The 6,847-nt window shown below is 31.0% G+C and overlaps 1 long non-coding RNA gene across 1 annotated transcript; it reads right to left on the bottom strand.

The window, feature by feature from the left end:
• Window positions 1-4,802: 4,802 nt before the first annotated feature.
• On the bottom strand, window positions 4,803-6,004 carry LOC107829886 (uncharacterized). Its single transcript, XR_001658032.2, has 2 exons — window positions 5,885-6,004; window positions 4,803-5,160 (listed from the first exon to the last, which is right to left on the bottom strand). It is a non-coding gene; the product is annotated as an uncharacterized LOC107829886 (long non-coding RNA).
• Window positions 6,005-6,847: the final 843 nt, after the last annotated feature.

The following is a 6,847-nucleotide window of genomic DNA, read 5'->3' as shown; positions in this document are numbered from 1 at the left end:
TAGATTTTGTCCATCTCTCATTCTTCTACTTGTTTTATGCTTATAATTAAGAACTCTCTCTCTCTTTCTTCTGATGCACTTAATAGCCTACAGTTAATAGGGCGCTTCACTGAAAAAAAGAGGTAACATTTAGTTATCAATAAAAATCCTCACTCTCTACTTTTTTCTGTAATATTCTTTTTTTATTTTATTATTTGGTAACACGTTATTACGAGAGACTCTAACCAATTGAGTAGAGAGAGATTGTTTTAATATGTAATATACTATTAGTTAGTTGTCTAATGTTTGAGAAATTAAATCACCCGTTGAGAGAAGATATAGAAATTTGTGTGAGGCTCTTGCGTGAATGCATTGATATTCCATTGTCTAGCATTTGCTTTAGTCACCAAACTTTGGGATACGCACATAGTGCTCAACTTGTACATAATATTGAGCATGCTTGTCAATTGTTTCATGAACTTCTTTTAGGAATATATTCTGGATTTAAAGGTAAGTATTTTATCTTATTTTTCTCTTTTAAATTAATGAAATTCTATAATTTGATTTTAAATACAAGCAAAGATAATAAATTTTGATTATACTCTAATAGAGTTTGTAAGAAATTACAATCATCCGAAGTGGTAAAATTTTTATGTCTTACCATGATCAAAATTTATGTATGATTGCGAGCAGAAGAAGTGAAGACTCGTCCCATTGAATTTGCTTTATTCTCGCCCCCTTAAGAGAATGTGGTAGCAATATGTGATAAGTCTAAAAGAAGACAAAATTATTACCATGAAGGTATCAATGGATGTAGACGTGTTAATAGACGAAATTATAATCGTCATCATTGTGGTAACGACAACAATAAGGATTCTCAAAATAATCAAGAAAGCTATGAAAGAAAGAGACCAAGATTTGGGAGTCAAGTGCCCTTTTCTGTTGTATTATCAAATATCTGCTCCAAAGACGGACACCCATCGAGGTAAAGGCAAATTTGTTCCCAACCGGAACAACGAGAACAGAGGCAACCGCAACCACTCTTCTCACTTCTGCAAGAATTATGATGAAAAGAGGAAAGGAGGCGCTCAACGGGATGTTTGCTACCTTTGCGGAGACTATTCTCATGCTGCTAGATCTGATGATCAACTTCCCTTCGTGGTAGCAATTGTTTGGGAAGTTCTTCCGGCATCACGTCCTTATTATCTTCAAGGACTTGCTCAATGCAAGGAGGCAATGCTACTGCCTCAAGGGAATTCTCAACGATTCCCGTCAAGGTTGCAAGAAATGTTGGTTCCCCTTTCTTGAAACCTTTCACAAGTTACATCGCTAACAGATGCATCCCATTTTGTGGTACCCGAATGTGAAAGTAATGTTTGTTATGGATTTGACATGATATTTGTAAAGCACATATAAATAATTATGGTACATTCATAATGTGAATGTGATAACATGTAATTTATGAATACATATTCATTATTGGAAGAACATGAACGTGCTAGTAGTAGTGAATATACTACACTCACCTCTAGAAGGAGGTTTGAGATGAAATAAAAAAATTATGGCATGACTGGTCATATATCACGTACCTATTGTGATTATGCCAAAATATTATGACAATGTGATTATTACATGGCAAAGGTAATGGAAGCAACATATGACCATAATGGTATAACTTTCTCCTTAAAAGAGATAATCATATTTACAAAATCCATATGGTAATTATCTCTTTTAAGGAGAAAGTTATACCATTATGGTCATATGTTGCTTCCATTACCTTTACCCTGCAATAATCACACTGTCATAATATTTTGGCATAATCACAATAGGTACGTGATATATGACCAGTCATGCCATAATAATAAAATTATTTTCTTATTTCATCTCAAACCTCCTTCTAGAGGTGAGTGTAGTATATTCACTCACCTCTAGAAGGAGGTTTGAGATGAAATAAGAAAATAATTTTATTATTATGGCATGACTGGTTATATATCACGTACCTATTGTGATTATGCCAAAATATTATGACAGTGTGATTGTTGTAGGGTAAAGATAATGGAAGCAACATATGACCATAATGGTATAACTTTCTCCTTAAAAGAGATAATTACCATATGGATTTTGATAAATATATGGTAGTACAAAATTAATTAAGAGCTCTGAAAGAGCCAATTATATTATTTTGGAGAAATTAAATTGATTATCAATAAGGTATTGTGTCGTAGTAAGTCTCAAAGAAACTTATTAAGTTTCTAAAGTATTCACGAAAGCGGTTGGTTATATTGAGACTATAAATATAAGAAAGATTTAATATCTTCTATTACTACAACTTGTAGCGAGGTAATATGTATGTGAAAGCTACCCCCTTTATTCTCTATTTTGTACTACACAAATAAAAGAATGCCACAATAAAGTAGAAGTTTATTGATATAAAAACTCATATCAAAATAAACTTGGAGTTTGTTAATAACTGCACATGTCATAGTGTAAATTTGAAGTTTATCAATATTAATAATTTATCCATTTAGCATAATTGGTCTAACCATGTTATTTTAGTATGATGTGCAAAAATAAAAGAGAATTCACATGGGTAAATATTAAAAAACTAGAAAGTTCTTTACGAATTCTCTTATGTTGCTTCTTCTCATTAATTAATAGACCAACTAAAATTGAAAATTCTATGAATGCTGGAAATATCAAAGGTGAATATGGGCTCATTCACCTGCCATGTATACCACATAAGATGCATCTATGAGATGGTTACATGTGCGATTGTTATTAACCCGCAACTATATTTGCGAGGTAACTGTTCAATAATTTAATTTAGAGCATAATTTCCAGATTTTTTATTCAAGACAGTTCATCTTGATAAATTGATTTACATCGCGATTGATTTAGCAAAATGATTTTTAGTGTGCCTCCACTTAATAGCTAAACTATTGCTTATGAGAACAAAGTTATTTATATCAGTTTGATATACGTTATATACGAAAGTATATTCAAGGTCAGGAACCAAATAATTTCATCTTATTATTATAGATGTGCGGTGTATATTTTGATTAACACCACAACGCACAAAGATGAGTTCCCAAAGTTGAGGAAGCAAGTTAATTTTCTAACATGAGGGAAAGACATGATAAACAGCTGAGACAATATTACGTGGAATGAATTATCATTTGTACATCTAGATCCTCGAATAAGATAATATGAACTTGAAGTTCATAAAAAGATAATCCATTTGCAATATATTGCAAAACATGCCAGACGCATTTGCTGACCCAAAGAAAGTAACTATATTCTCACTGCAACTCTTATTAGAATATGTCCTAGAAAGACAAAGTCTATGGTACGCTTAAAGTGTATCGACAAATCAATTTTAAATAAAATTCTCGATAAAGAAGAAGAGCAATCATCAAAATGATCATAATAAGGAGGCAAGTGATCTAGAAGATCACATGACATAACACTTCATAATATCTCAGGAGAGGTTCAGGTATCTGAAAATATGAATGAAGAGATCTCTATGTTATGTCTTTATGAAAAAGGAGGTTGGAACCGTTGTAAAATGTTCGTCGACTACATCTATGATAACGCTAAATATATATGGGGATCTTAACTCTGAAGAAATAATTCAAGTAGAATTGGTTTCATATGAAAGACATGTAGTTTTAGACATCCAGTTCAAGCACTTAAAAGTATAAAAGTAATGGTGTGTGCAATCAGTTTTATCTATCTTATATATCTAGCATGACATGAAAACTTGATATGAACATCTAAAGTCCATTTATATGGCTTATTTGACTATACTTATATGACAATCCATGAACGATTTAAAAAGCTTATAACATATATAATTCTTGGAGAATTTCTTGGTCCTGAATTACCACATCCTAAGTGCAATTTGTGCACATATGTATCTTGCTATAACTATAAGCATTATAATATGATAGCAAAAGTTGTTACCCCTATGTGAAAATATTGAAATGACGATTCCAACAAGATCATATGAAGACAATACATCTCTATCAGGAATGATGATTTCAAGGTAAAACAAATTTGTTCAAGTTAATATAGTTGATTTGTTTATCAAATCTCTACCAATGATCTTTTGAAGATGGTGCACAAGATTGGAATGCGAAGGCTCAAAGATGTAAATTGATTGTCTCATTAGGGGAATTAATACGTGTTGTATTCTTTTTTCCTTACAAGATTTTGTCCCACTGGGTTTTCCTTGCAAGGTTTTTAACGAGGCAACCAAAATGCGTATTATTAGATATGTGTACTCTTTTTTCTTCACTAGAATTTTTTCCACTGAATTTTATTTTAGTTGGGGTTTTAATGAGACACATTATCTGTTGAATAAACATTCAAGGGGGTATTATAAATAGTATTTTATTTATGGTGAATGTCTATCTTTTAGAGAGATTTTAGTGTTTGCTAGTTTGTGGCTAAATCACTTTTATTTATAGGACTTTTATTCTATTATAATTCATTGCAAATCAATAAGAATTATTTCTGTACTTTTCTATGCAACTCTTTTCTTCTTTTATTGTTTTATAACACTAATGGTAATTTCCGTACTTCAAACATGTCATTATAAAAAATGAAAATTTTCAAGGGAATGTGTTAGCGCCACAATCTTAAAAAGTATTAACATTTTGAAAAACAAATGGAAGCAACTAATCATTAAAATAATGTCTTAGAAATACTTAAATGTTAAGATTTTCACTGGGACCACTCCATTAGGCCGTAAAATTTGATCCTACTGGATTTTTGATAGTCCAACACCATGCAAACACCTCAAAATGGGAACCCAAAAGAAATAAAAAAAGAAAAGCAAAGGGAATTGCAGTCGTAAAATCACAACTCGAATTCGTACAAGTTACATGAGTTTAAAAGTAGGACCAGTATGTTTTTTGTATAATAGATTAATGCCGTCTACTAAGTTACATGAAATGGAAAACAGGGAATCATGTTACAATATATTATGCAACCAACCAAACTTTTACAATTCTCTTCTATTTGAGTTCCATCAGCTTTTCTTCTTAATTTCTGTCCCTGTTAATTTCAGTAACTGCAACCAAAGATGGGTGAATGATACGCCGCAAACCTCACCACAATCCTCATCTTTCTTGCTAGGCAAAAAGCTAACATTCCTTCCTTCAACCTTTAGCCAAAAAACTGCAGAAAATTATACTAATTGTTAAAATATATCTCAATGACAGTCTCAGGATCAAGATATTACAATTCGAGCTACGTGCAAAAGCCCGAATTACAGTGACATTATCTCAGTACTGTTGAGTTTTTCCTACTTCCTGCTAATTTTTTGAAAAGTTTAAAGAAAAAAAATTTCATTATATGTATACTTCACCTTAGAGAGTTATGTTGAATATATGTTTTTCGTTTTTGTGTAGCATAACTTTGTCCTTAAAGGTTTTTGATAATCCGTTATTTGAAAGTAAACAACTAGACTTTATTGTCTCATCAAAATTTAGGTTTTTCGAGGAAATTTTAAGGTATGGAAAAGGAAGAAACGAATGAACAGATTATCACATGTATTTCTCCGTCTCAAATTATCTGTCATGGTTTTTAAAAATAGTTATCTCAAATTATTTGTGATATTAGAAGTTCAAAAGTAAATTAATTATTGTTTCCTATTCTATCCTTAATATTAATTGTTTTGAAGACTACAAATATAAATGAAGAAAGATTATATCTTAGGACATAAATAATGATAAAATAATCAAGAAAACCTTTTCTATTTAATATTTTCTTAAGGGACGTATAAAAGAGAAACACAGATAATTTGAGACGGAACGAGTACATAATTTGAGACGGAACGAGTACGACTTATACATCTGACCTCGAAAAAACAAAAGTTCAAGAGAAGAGTGTAAGGACTTACAAAATCCAACCATTGTGAGAACGAGAAAAAAGGACAAAGGTTTTGAAGCCATATCAAAATGCTTTGCTTTTTGTGGTGGATAATTAGCAAAGGAAAAGGAATTGGAGTAGGTATTTGATTATATTGATGTTCTTAATTATTTGTTTTTGCTCTATTTATAGCAATATTAAAGCCGAAAATCTTAACGAGCAGATTTGAACATATCATAGCACACTAGAGCAGTATCTAATTAGAAAAGAAATTAATTCATTACCTTGGCAAATTCTGTAAAAAAATCATTAGTTGTCTTCTTGTCTTTATATATCTAGTGTTTTGGATCTAATTTGTCATTTTCTTAAGTAGCATCTATTTTCTAAAAGAGGATTATGCTCCGTAATACATCATCACTAATTAAACATCACTACACCTTAATCACAATTTGGTTGGAGTCAGTTATATAATGTTTATATCGTTAATTACTTCAAGGATTCATGAAAATCCCAATTAGGAGGGCAACAAGGAACATTAAGCCCCAGTTTGATTCAATTTAAAACCTTTAAGTTTTAGAATTTATTGTGACAAATGAGATTCAACATAATGTAAACTTTAGGGGTTTGCCAACTAGAATATTAATATGATATATAGCAGGGATAATTTCATAGACCTTCCCTCTTGGTTTTATCATACTGATTTTCTTTGTGGTTTATGATATTACGATCACGTCCATTTATTTGATTTATTGGTAACAATTATTTAAATTTAATTTATTTTTAATGTATAAGGACATGATCCGACAATTTTGTCCTTTTCTAATATACCATTCAATGAAAAGTAAATGTGCTATACTGATTCATGCCCTGCCCTGATAATAATCAACTAAGAATGTAGAATTGAAGATTCATGGTACATTTAGATGCCAATTGACGTGTCGGGCATAGAAAAGAGTCCGAAGCCAAAATATGATTTTTTTTTATTTTTTTTTTT

The sequence above is a fragment of the Nicotiana tabacum genome, chromosome 17 (genome assembly GCF_000715075.1).
Source record: "Nicotiana tabacum cultivar K326 chromosome 17, ASM71507v2, whole genome shotgun sequence".
In the NCBI taxonomy this organism is placed as follows: domain Eukaryota; kingdom Viridiplantae; phylum Streptophyta; class Magnoliopsida; order Solanales; family Solanaceae; genus Nicotiana; species Nicotiana tabacum.
This window is presented reverse-complemented; position numbering and strand designations above follow the sequence as displayed.